Here is a 13,438-nt window from a genome sequence, read left to right on the forward strand (position 1 = left end):
GATTGCCATGCTGAGAGGTGTGGGTTGTCTTTAGGCAAATACAAGAAAGCAAGTCTCAAGGAAAGTAGGTTTTGTTTCTAGAACATTGGAGGGACCCAAACATGTACCACATAAGGCTTTTTAAACCTGCATTCCACCCAGGGCTAGGTCAGTGAAGAAGGGCTTTGAATACTGAGGAAGCTCACAGCTCCTCATTAGTCCACTGAGATGACATTGTTACCGTGGGAACAAGTCTGGGCCTTATCTCACTGCGTCCAACCCTGCCCAGTTACACCCCACTCCCACACTGCAAGCAGGGGCTTTAAACTGTAAATCTGTCAATGTCATTCCCTGAGATGACATAGGGGCCAACCATGGGTGGTATGAGCAACAAAATGCACAATGGCCGTGCTGATTGCAAACTATAGAACAACATAAATGCATGCAAGTTCACACGCTGTTGTCATTGACCGTGTCAACACGCAAACGGAAGAGGGACCAACTGCTCTTCCCTGCAGGAAAACCTTGATGGATAAATGCCTGAGGAAAGGGGGAAACAGAAAATCCCCATGAGGCAAAGTCCATGGAACTGATTGCTGCCGACAAGACCCCCATGGATGCCAAAATCAGAGAAGTTCCAGGAGAATCAGGATTTGGTCTCCCAGTGTCTCCAGGACAAGTATCCACTACAGAGGAAGGATGGTGATTTGACCAGGAGACTCAGCTGACACCACCGGGACCTGTAGTTGGACACATCAGCTCAGGAGCCACTGAGAGACAGCCTTACCTCCACAGGATGCTTGCCAAATGGACTGGACTTCATTACAGTCCTGAGAACACGAGCCAGCAAAATCCATGCCCAGGCCCCACGACAAGGATGGTTAGGGCTGACATAGGGTCTAGCTCTGTCACCCAGGCTGGAGTGCAGCGGCACAATCATGACTCACTGCAGCCTCCAACTCCTGGGCTCAAGCAATCCTCCTCACTCAAATAGCTGGGACCACAGGTGCACACCACCACGCCCGGGTAATTTGATTTTATTTTTTGTAGACATGAGACCTCACTGTCTTGCCCAGGCTGGTCTTGAACTCCTGGACTCAAGCGATCCTCCTGTCTTGCCCTCCCAAAATTGTGGGATTACAGGCATGGGCTACAGTGTCACACTGGGTGCTGGGTTTAATATCTGTGTCATGGCCATGCCAGACATGGATATGAGGGAAACTGGAGAGGATTATGTGGGAACTCTGGGTACTATTTCTGCAACTTTTTAGTAAGTCTCAAATTCATTCAAAACAAAAAGTTAAAAACAACAACAAAGAGCTATCCACTCACCCCAAACTCTTCCTCAGCTCTCACTCCCTCTGAAGATAAATTTCAGAGTCCTCCATCAGACTTAAAGACCTTCTTGCCAATTCCCTCCAGTCTGCACGACCCCAGCTGTCTCTCTGCACTCATCCCTGAGATCTTAAACCCACAACACTTCCTTGGATCAACTCTCCTGACAACAACATTGCCAGGTTTCTCTCTGTGGCATTTTTGTAGCTCCTAACACCTCCTCCGCAGCACTTACCATGTCTGCAGTTAACTCAGAGCCTGAGAGACTCACCCCTCAGATCATCCACACAGACCCACAAGTATTCCCCTCAGCCCCTCCCCTCAGCCCCACAGACCCTTTCCACAGACTGAGAGACACTTCCCACACACCCCTCCCACGGATCCACAGACCCAAAGCAGTCCCCTCAGACCCACAGACCCTTCCCACAGACTTATAGACCCTCCCCTCAGACCCATAATCTCCCCACCCCACAGACCTTTCCCACAGATCCACAAACCATCCCCTAACTTCAGACCCTTCCCTCAGACCCACAGACCTTCCCCAACCCACGGACGCTTCCCATAGATCCAGAGACCTTCCCCTCCCTTCAAATCCTCCTCTCCCTTCAGATGCTCCCCTCAGACCCGCAGAGCCTCCCCTCAGACTATCCTCAGATCCTCCCTTCATACTCACAGACCTTTCTATCAGACTCTCCTCTTAGACCCTCAGACCATCCCATCAGTTCTCAGACCCTCCTCTCAGACCCACAGACCCTCCCCTCAGACCCACAGACCCTCCCCTCAGAGCCTCAGACCGTCCCCTCAGACGAAGAGACCCTCCCAATAGACCCATAGACAATCCCCTCAGACCCTCCTCTCAGACCCACAGACCCTCCCAACAGATCCACAGAAGCACCCCTCAGATCATCCCCTCAGACCCTCTTCTCAGACCCACAGACCCTCCCCTCAGAGCCTCAGACCGTCCCCTCAGATGAAGAGACCCTCCCAACAGACCCATAGACAATCCCCTCAGACCCTCCTCTCAGACCCACAGACCCTCCCAACAGATCCACAGAAGCACCCCTCAGATCATCCCCTCAGACCCTCTTCTCAGACCCACAGACCCTCCCCTCAGAGCCTCAGACCGTCCCCTCAGATGAAGAGACCCTCCCAACAGACCCATAGACAATCCCCTCAGACCCTCCTCTCAGACCCACAGACCGTCCCAACAGATCCACAGAAGCACCCCTCAGATCCTCCCCTCAGACCCTCTTCTCAGACCCACAGACCTTCCCCTCAGACTTTCCTCTGAGAACCACAGACCCTCCCCTCAGACTCACAGACACTCATCTTAGACCCTCAGATGCTCTTCTCAGACCCACAGACCCTCCTCTCAGACCCACAGTCTCTCATCTCAGACTGACAGACCCTCCTCTCACACCCTCAGACCCTTCCTTCAGACCCACAAACCCTCCTGTTAGACCCAGAGACTACCCTCAGACCCACAGACAATCCCCTAAGACCCTCAGACCCTCCTCTCAGACCCAGAGACCCTGCCGTCAGATCCACAGACCATCCCCTCAGACCCTTACTCGGACCCACGGACCCTCTTCTCAGACCCTCAGACCCTCCTCTCAGACCCTCAAAACCTCCCCTCACACCCTCAGACCCTCCCCTCAGACCCTTAGACCCTCCCCTCAGATCTTCCCCTGAGACCCACAGACCCTCCCCTCAGAACATGAGACTCTCTTCTCAGACCCTCCCCTCAGATCTTAAGACGCTCGCCTCAGACCCTCAGACCCTCTTCTCAGACCCTCAGACCTTCCCCTCAGACTCGCCCATCAGACCACCAACCCACCCTTCACACCCAGGCAACCTCTCATCAGATCCTCACACCCTCCCATCCTCACCTCAGACCCTCAGACCCTCTTCTCAGACCATCAGACCCTCAGACCCTATTCTCAGACCCACCCCCAGACTCTCCCCTCAGACCCACAGACCCTCCCCTCAGACCCACAGACCTTCCCCTCAGACCCTCAGACCCTCCCCTCAGACACATAGACCCTTCCCTCAGATCCTCCCTTCAGAACCTAAGACACTTTTCTCAGACCCTACCTTCAGATGCTAAAATGCTCGCCTCAGACCCTTAGACCCTCTTCTCTGACCCAAAGACCATCCACTCAGACCCAAAGACCCACAGACGCTCCCCTCAAACCCTCAGACCCTCCCCTCAGACCCTCCACTCAGACACACAGTCCCACCCCTCAGACCCATGGACCCTCCTTTCAGACCCACACACCCTCCCATCAGATCCTCACACCTTCCCCTCACACCTAGAGACCCTCACCTTAGACCCTCAGACCCTCTTCTCAGACCCTCCCTCAGACCCACACCCCTCCTCTCAAACCCACAGACCCTCCCCTCAAACCCTCAGACCCTCCCCTCAGACCTTGAGATACTCTTCTCACACTCTCGGATCCTCCCCTCAGACTTACAGACCCTTCCTCCAGACCCTCAGACCCTCTTCTCCGACCCTCAGACCCTCCCCTCAGACGCTCAGACCCTCTTCTCATACCCTCGTAACTTTCCCTCAGACCCATAGACTCTCTGCTCAGACCCTCAGACCCTTTTATTGGACCCTCAAACCCTACACTCAGACCCTGAGACTCTCCTCTCAGAACACAGACCCTCACCTCAGACCCATGCCCCTCCTCTCAGACCCATAGACCCACCCCTCAGACCCTCGCCCTCCTCTCAGACCCACAGACCCTCCCCTTAGACCCACAGACCCTTCCCTCAGACACACAGGCCCTCCCCTCAGACCTTCCCATAAGAACCTGAGAACCTCTTCTCAGACCCTTGCCGCAGACACTCAGACCTCTCGTCTTAAACCCACAGACCCTATTCTCCAACCCTCAGGCCATCCCCTCAGACCCCCCCTCAGATGCTCAGACCCTATTCTCCTACCCTCAGACCCACAGACTCTCTCCTCAGACTCATGAACCATCCCTTCAGACCCTCCCAAGACACCCAGAGACCCAACCCTCAGACCCTCAGATGCTCCTCTAAGACCCTCAGTCCCTCCTCTCGGATCCATAGACCCTCCTCTGAGACCCTCCCCTCAGACACACAGACCCTCCTCTCAGACACACAGATTCTCCTCTCAGACACACAGACCCTCCCCTCAGATGCACAGACCTTCCTCTCAGACACACAGACATTCCCCTCAGACCCACAAGCCCTCCTCTTAGACCCTCTGACCCTCCTCAGAGACCCTCAGACCCTCCCCTCTGACCTTCCCCTCAGACCCACAGACCCTCCTCTGAGACCCTCCCCTCAGACACACAGACCCTCTTGTCACACACACAGACCCTCCTCTCAGACACACAGACCCTCCCCGCAAACACACAGACCCTCCTCTCAGATGCACAGACCCTCCTCTCAGACACACAGACATTCCACTCAGACCCACAGACCCTCCTCTTAGACACTCCCACCCTCCCCACAGGCCCTCAGACCCTCTCCTCTGACCTTCCCCTCAGACTCTCAGACCCTCCTCCCGGATCCCCAAACCCTCTCCTCAGACCCTCAGACCCTCCCCCTAAACAGACAGACTCTTCCCTCAGACCCTCTTCTCAGACCCACAGATCCTTTCCTCAGACCCACAAACCCTCCCCTCAGACCCTCCTTTCAGACCAAGAGACCTTCAAAAGGGACCCACAGACCCTCCCCTCAGATCCTTCTCTCAGACCCACAGATACTCTCAACAGACCCACAGATGCTCCCCTCAGAACCTTTCCTCAGACTCACAGACCCTACACTCAAACCACCCCCTCATACCCTCAGACTTTCCCCTCGGACACTCAAATGCTCCTCTCAGACCCTCCCAAGAGACCCACAGATCCTTCCCTCAGACCCTCAGACACTCCTTTAAGTCCCTCAGACCCTCCCGTCAGACCCTCCTCTCAGACCCACAGACCTTTCTCTGAGACTCTCCCCTAAGACCCTCCCCTCAGACCCAGAGACCCTCCCCTCCACACTCAGATGCTCCTCAAACCCACAGATCCTCCTCTCAGACCCATAGTCCCTCCCCTCAGACCCACAGACCCTCCTCTCACACCCTCAGACCCTCTTCTCAGACCCACAGACTCTCCTCTCAGACCCAGAGACCCTACCCTCAGACTCACATACCATCCCCTCAGACCCTCAGTCCCTCAACTCAGACCAACAGACCCTCCCCTCAGACCTTCAGAACCTCTTCTCAAACCCTGAGACCCTCCCATCAGACCCTCAGACCCTCTTCTCAGATCCTCCTGTCAGACACAGAGACCCTCCCCTCAGACCCTCAGACCATCTTCTCAGACCTTCAGACCCTCCCCTCAGACCTTCAGACCCTCTAGTCATACCCTTAGACCCTTCCTTCAGACCCACAGGTTCTCCCCCTAAACCCATGGACTATCTCCTCAGACCCTCAGATCCTCCTCTTAGACCTGCAAACCCTTCCCTCAGACCCAGAGACCCTCCTCTCAGCCCCTCCCCTCATACCCTCAGACTCTCCCCTCATACTCTCAACCCTTCTCTCAGACCCAAACACTCTCCTCTCTGACCCTCAGATTCTTCTCAGACTGTCGCAACCCTCCCCTCAGACCCCCCACCGAGATACAAAGACCCGTCAGACCCTCAGAACCCCCCTGAGATACAGACACTCCCCTCAGAGCCTGAGACCCTCCCCTCAGACCCTCAGACTCTCCCTGCAGACCCAGAGACCCTCCCCTCTAACCCTTTCCTCAGATCCTCAGACTCTCCCCTCAGACCCTCCCTGCATACCCTCAGACCTTCCCCTCAGACCCTCAATCCTCCTCTCAGAACCAAACACCCTCCTCTCTGACCCTCAGACTCTCTTCTCAAGACCCCCAGACCCTCCCCTTAGACCCACATACTCTCCCCTCAGAAGCACAGACCCTCCCCTCAGACACACAAACCCTCCCCTCAAACCCACAGATCCTCCCCTTAGACCCTCTTCTCAGACCCACAGACCCTCCCAAGAGACCCACAGCCTCTCCCCTCAGAGCCTCCTCTCAGACCTTCAGACCCTCCCCTCAGACCCTCAGACCCACCTCTCCCACCCTCAGACCCTTCCTTCACACCCTCCTCTCAGGCTCTCAGACCTTCCCCTCAGAGCTGCCTATCAAATCCACAGACCCTCCTCTCAAACTCAGAGACCCTCCCCTCAGACCCTCAGATGCTCCTCTCAGACCCACAGACCCTCCTCTCAGACCCTCAGAGCCTCCCCTCACACTCTTAAACCCTCCCCTCAGACCCTCAACCTTCCTCTCAAACCCTCAGACTCTCTTCTCAGACCCTCAGACCCCCTCAGACCCTGAGACCCTTCCCTCAGACCCTCCCAAGAGACCCACAGGCCTTCCCCTCAGACGCTCCCCTCAGACCCTGGAACGCTCCTCTCAGACCCACAGACCCTTCCCTCAGACCCACAGACCCTCCCCTCAGACACACAGAGCCTCCCCTCAGACCCAGAGACCCTCCTCTCAGACCCTCCGATCCTTCCCTCAGATCCTCAGACCCTCCTCTCAGACCCTCCGATCCTTCCCTCAGATCCTCAGACCCTCCTCTCAGACGCACAGCTCCTCCTCTCAGGCCCTCTGACCCTCCCCTCAAACCCACAGACCGTCCCCTCATACTTTCCCCTCAGACCCGGAGGTGGGCAGAGCTTCTGCCAGTGTAGATCACGGTGCCGTCTTCCCGTGCAACACTGCGGTCATCCTGGTCTTTCGAGGACGTCTTTCTGTCCGTGTGGGTTTCCGGCAGGGCCCTCGCCCCTTCCGGTGCGCACTGCTCAGCCCTTCGCGGCTCAGGCCTGACTGAAACTACCTGTGGTGCGTGAGCCTCGTGTGCGCTTGTCGGCAGGACCTGTTTTGTCCTCAGTCTGCCTGGTCTGAACTGGCGCGGACATTTCCTCTCTCTGTGCATCGCAGAGACTGGTGAAGCCTGTAGCGGGACCTGCAAGTCCCTGGCGCTCAGAGGCCAGCGTGAGGTTCTAGGTCTGGGGCCCGGGCGGGCGAGAGCGAGGCCCGGAGCCACAGCCACAGCCCTGCCTCACGTAGGTAATTCACTCCTTCAATAATCCGAAGACGGAAAGAAGGGAAAGGTGCAGGCCAGAGGGAACCCGAATTCCCTGTGGAGTGCGACTTTCTTTTTGAGGTCTGGTTTCTGGTCAGTGTCCTGAGGGCGTTACGCCATGCAGGGCCGTTCTGAATTGCCTGGGCCCAGCCTGGTGTTGCCACGGCCCCCACCCTACTCTGCAGCCCTGTCTGATCCTGACCTAGTTTTCTTGCCCACCCCTGAGGCTCAAATACTGTGGTTTGAGCTCAGACAAGGTGAGTCTCAGGTTTTGAGTGAGAACGTTTCTTTTAAACGTTGCTTTGATAATTTTCTATAAAAGGCCGAACCCTGAATTGTTTCTTTTTCAGCCTGTACCAAAATGTCAAGTGATCTCCTCTGGCCGTGCCTATCACCAGCCTGTGTCTCCCTGTGAAATCTGGTCTGGTTCCATCATGGATTTATTTTCCCGCCTCCCAGCAGGACAGATCTTAGCTCTTTTAGGCCAACAGCCCCTAACAACAACTCAGTCACCTCCTGCCCTCACCCTTGGAGCCCTGTCTACTGATGGCTCACTTGGAGCCTGGCTTGGGGCAACCTCTGTGCCAGGGTGTGCGGTCATTTTCCTGGGTTCTTGTTAGAGTCCTCATCTGCCCAAGGAGATGATGACCCTGGGCTACTAAGAACAGGCTTCCTTGGTGTCAGGACACAGAGACAAACATGCGCATCATGTAAAGGAAGGGAAGATGGTAAAGAGAAATCAATGAACAAATGCCGCGGCCAGGCAGGTGAATGAGCTGAGTGTGGCATCAGAGGGGTGGGAACTTGGTGCTGCTCAGTCTTGGCAGGCAGCTGCTAAGTAGGAATGCAGAAACATTGGCCAGATCGTCTGATTTTTAAAAAGAAGCCAGAAATACGGACTTCTGTATAAAATTTTGTGATTTTTAAATGTTAGCAATATTCTTTGCTTTTTTTCTTTTTAATCCTGAGTAGGGTAAACCACCAGTTTGCAACTTCTGTACTAAAACATGTTCTTTAGATTTTTAAAACTAAGATTTCATTTTATATATTTATATGGAAATACAGAGAAATGCCGGAAAAAGTGCCTATAATTTTCACTGTTAACAAAATTATATAAAGTAAGAAGTAAAAGTAGCTCTAAGATCCCCTTCACTTCTCTGGTTTGCTGATGTGTGGTAGAGGAGGGGCCATACAAGCGAAGGTCAACATGTGGAGGTCAGGCGAGCCTTCGAAGTGGCAGGATTTGGAAGGACTGACAATGAGGAGAGCTTGCTTTCAGGTAGGAAGACAGGGTTGATCCTTATCTTTGTTTCAGTGGCAGCTGCACTCTTGCATGCATGGTCCAGTTGTATCTCTTAGTTTATATGTCCATTGAACATAACAAATCCTAGTGTAACCACAGCCCTACCCAAAAACATGATGACACACAGCTCCCTAAGTTTTCCCCCCGAAAGTAACCAAAGAACTACTCTGACTTTGACACTTGTTATCCTTTCTAGCTTGTCTCTTTTCTTATATATATTTATTATGCATACATGAGTTTTGTCTTTTTGTTTTTAAACTTTATAAGAAGGATATGATATTATATATGGGCATTAGGGACATTTTACTTCATTCATTCTCACTTGTTATCCTATTGTGGGAATACGCCTCACTTTGTTTATCTGGTGTCCTGCAGTTGAACATTTGAGCTGCCTTCCACCTTTTTGTTAGCATAAACATTGGTGCTGAGCATGATCCCTGGGACAGGTCTTGAATGTGGAATTGTTAGGTAGCAGGTTGTGCAAATATACAACCTAATAGGATTGTGCCAAATTATTTTCAAAAGTGACTGTATCAACTCACACTCTTACTGGTCATGTGTAAGAAATGTCATTGGCCCACAGCCTTTCCAGTATTTGCTATTGTCCGACTTCTTAAAGTTTGCCTGTCATATGGGCATAAAATGATTTCTGACTGTGGTCTTGATCTGTATGTGCCTAATAATTAATGAGAACAAGAATCTTTTCATGTGTATATATATTGGCCCATCAACAACACTGACTCTTCTGAGCCATGAACAGCATATACCTTTATGTATTTAGTTCTTCTTCTGTCTTTCAGTTGTATTTTATAGTATTGTGTTGTACACATTTTTCATTAGAGTTGTTCCTTGTATTTCATATTTTGTTCTGTTGTCAAATCGGATATTGGTTTGATTTCTTCTGGATTGGTTTCTTACTTTTTATTGCTGTATTGTATACGTATGGAAAGGTACAAATATCACAAGTTACAGCTTGATGAATTTTCACTGGATTCACCTATTTAACCTAGACCCAGATCAATGAAATGCAGCTTCGCCAGCACCCCAAGACCCCCTGTGTTCTCTTCCATTTATTCCCACTCCCACTCCCACCTTCCAACCAGCAGCCTCTGTCCCAACTAGATTCATTTTGCTTGTTTGGTACTGTATAAAAATGGATCCACACAAAATGTAGTGTTTTGTGTCTTGCTACTCTTTGAGCAAGAGCTCAAAACAGTATTTATGAGGCATTTTACCCCATTACTGCCTGTAATTGTGGACAGTTCATTCCATCGTGTGACTCTATCAGAATTTGTCCTGTTGTCAGGGAGCATTGGGACAGGTCCCAGTTTGGAACAGTTACACATAGTGCTGCTCACTGCAACCTCTGCTTCCCAGGTTCAAGCAATTCTCTTGCTTTAACCTCCTGAAGATGTCTTTTGATAGACAAATGCATTGATTTCTCTTGGATATATTCCTGGGAGTGGAATTGCTGGACCATGGAGTAGTTGTATGTTTGACTTCATTAGGGAATATTAGTCAGTTTTTCAAAAGAATTTTAACATTTAACACTCCCACCACCAATATATGACAGCTCCACTTGTGTCACATTCTTTGCCAACACTTGATGTTGTCAATCCCTTGCCTTTTAGCCATTCAGATGGGTATGAAATGGTATTTGCCTATGCCTTTAATTTGCGTTTTTCTGATTACTAAAGAGGCTGAGAACATTTTCACATGTTTCTTGGCCATTTGGATTTCTTCTTTACTATAGCTCAAGGCTTTTTGACAATCTTATAACTGAGTTTTCTTTTATTTATTAACTTGTAGTTGTTCTTAATTGTTCTGGATATTTCTTTGTTAGATATTTGTGTTGTAAATATTTCCCTAGTCTGTGAATATTTTTTAAACTTGCTTTTGATGAGCAAGAGTTTTAAATCTTAAAAAAGTCCAAGTTATACATTTTTTCTTTTATACTTGGTGCTATTTTTGCTCTATTTAAAAAATTTTTGCCTATCCTAAGGTCCTGTTTTCTTCAAAATATCTAATTTTAGCTTTCATAAAGCTAAAATTAATGTAATATCATACAGTTTAATTTGGGGGGTTTGGTGTGAGGTAGAGATCAAAGTTCATTTTTTTTCCATATGAGATCCAGCACCATTTATTGAAAAGACTTTTATTTTCTCATTAATGGCATTGATGCCTTTGTTGAAAATCAAGTAAATATAATATGTGAGTCTATTTTGGGATTTTCTATTCTGTGTCATTGATCTCTTTAGCTATATTTATTTATCTGTAGGCCATCACCACACTATCTTAATGTGGCATTGAAATCTGGTAGTATAAATCCTTCAACATTATTGTTCTTCAAGATGGTCTTGGAATTACTAGATCTGTTGGTATTCTGTATAAAATTTCAAGTCGGGTTGTCACTGGAAAATCCCAAACTACTTGTTGATTCAACAACATACTTGTAGATAAGACATAGGCTTAAGTAGAAATTTCAAGAGAAATTTAAAAATCTTTCATTGACCTAAATGAAAATGAAAATACAACTATCAAAATTTGTGGAGTACAGCAAAAGCAGTGCTTAAAGGAGACCTTATGGCATTGACTACATATATTAGAAAAGAAGAAATATCTAAAATCAATGATCTAAGTCTCCACTTTAGTGAACTAGAAATTAAATTCAATGTAAGCAGAAGAAAAGAAATAATAAGAATTAGAGCAGAAACCAAGGAAATGAAAACAAGAAAACAATAGCAAAAAGCAATAAAACCAAAAGATGGTTTTTTGAAAAGATTAATAAAATCCATAAACTTCTAGCCAGGCTAAGGAAAAAACAGAGAAGACAGAAATTGCTCATATCCAAAATGATAGAGGGCCCATTAGACTTCATATAGAACTCATGGACATTAAAGGGGTAATAAAGGCATATGACGAACAACTCTGTGCCTGCAAATTTGGTATCCTATATGAAATGGACCAATTCCTTGGAAGACACAATCTGCCAAAACTCACACAAAAAGAGACAATTTGAATAGACCTAAATCTATTAAAGAAATTGAATCAATAATGAATAACAGAAAGCACCAGGCTCAGATAGGTTCACTGGTAAATTTTACTAAACATTTAAGGAATAAATTATACCACTTCTCTACAGTCTCTTCCAGAAGATAAAAGCAGAGGAATATGTTTTAATTTATTCTGTGAGGCCAGCATTAACATAATACGAAAACTAGACAAAGACATTGCAAGAAAAGAAAACTACAGAGTCATCTCTCTCATGAACATAAATGCAAAAGTCTTCAATAAAATACTAGCAGATCAGACTGGGTGCAGTGGCTTGCACCTATAATCCCAGCATTTTGGGAGGCCGAGGCAGGTGCCATCCAGAGTGGGAAAACTAGGGGCTGGAGGACACACAGCCCTTGGAAGGCTCCCAGGCAGGACGTGAGTCTGGAGCACAGGGCTCTGATGAGATCTGGCGCAGACTAATTCTAGCATCTGTTCAACGTCCTGGTTCTGTCTGGACTGGCTGCTTGGTTCTTGCTTGCATTGCTTTTTTTTTTTTTTAAATCCTTTTGAGAGGGAGTCTTGCTCTGTCGCCTAGGCTGGAGTGCAAACTGATTTGTTTCTGTTTGTGCACACACACACACTCTCAGACACACCTGTGTATATACTCAGCTGGTCATAGTGTCTCTCAGTTGTCACCTTCTCCATGAAGTGTTGCTGACTGTGTGCAGGGAGAAATCATTGTTCTGTGCTTCCATAGCCCCCTTCCCAATCGTGAACATGAGCTTGTCCCACCAGGTCACATCCATTATAATTGCAGGTGCATCTGTCTCTCCAGTTTGACTCTGGACAGTCTCTTATTATCGGCATAATATCAGCACCCAGAGTTGTGTCTGGCACTTAGTAGGAGCTCAGAAATGCTTGGGGAGGGAGGAATGCAGGGAAGGCAAGGGTTTCAAAACTGTGGTTTTGTCTTCTTATTAACAAACTGTATTTTTATCCACTTATTTCTCAGTTAAAGGAATTTGCACATCACGGAGGCTAAGACCACTTATCCACAGTGATGTGACACCCCATCATCTCAGCATTAGTGTCCAGTGGACGCTAAGTTCCTTCTGTGAATCCATAAGAGGCGTGGGCAGGCAGCAGAAAAACGCCCAAAGGTACTCAATTGCATGTGAGGCCACATTTCTCAAACAAAATTATTCTGTAGGCTTCTGGTGCTGGCTTCACCTTGGGCTGACCACAGATGGGTGCTGTGGGGAAAGGAGATGACGCCAGGAGAACATATATCTTTCAACCTGAAATCATGGGACTCCACAGAACATCACCTGACATTATCTCAGCCAGAGTGAAGCAAGCCACAGGGCAGGGACACTTCAGGAGAACTGCAGAGTCAATGGCCGAGGTGCCAAGGGGTCTCTCATCGCAAAAGCCAGAGAAGATTCCAGATCAAAGCAAGGGAACATGTCTAAGGAGTAGGCAAAATTGGTCAATTAGGGTAAATTAGACTTTTATAAATTTGGTGATATGCTCCTCTAGAATTTGTCAGATCCAAGGGGTGATTTTGAAAGAACTGTGGTTTCAGACTATAAATGAATGTGACAGTCTTTAAGACAGAAATAATATTATAGCATGCTAATGTGGCAGGATCACAACAGACCTTCCTTCCAAGAGGGAGAACTTGGGATTTGACCGGGAATTTTAAAA

Source organism: Macaca thibetana, chromosome 17 (genome assembly GCF_024542745.1).
Source record: "Macaca thibetana thibetana isolate TM-01 chromosome 17, ASM2454274v1, whole genome shotgun sequence".
In the NCBI taxonomy this organism is placed as follows: domain Eukaryota; kingdom Metazoa; phylum Chordata; class Mammalia; order Primates; family Cercopithecidae; genus Macaca; species Macaca thibetana.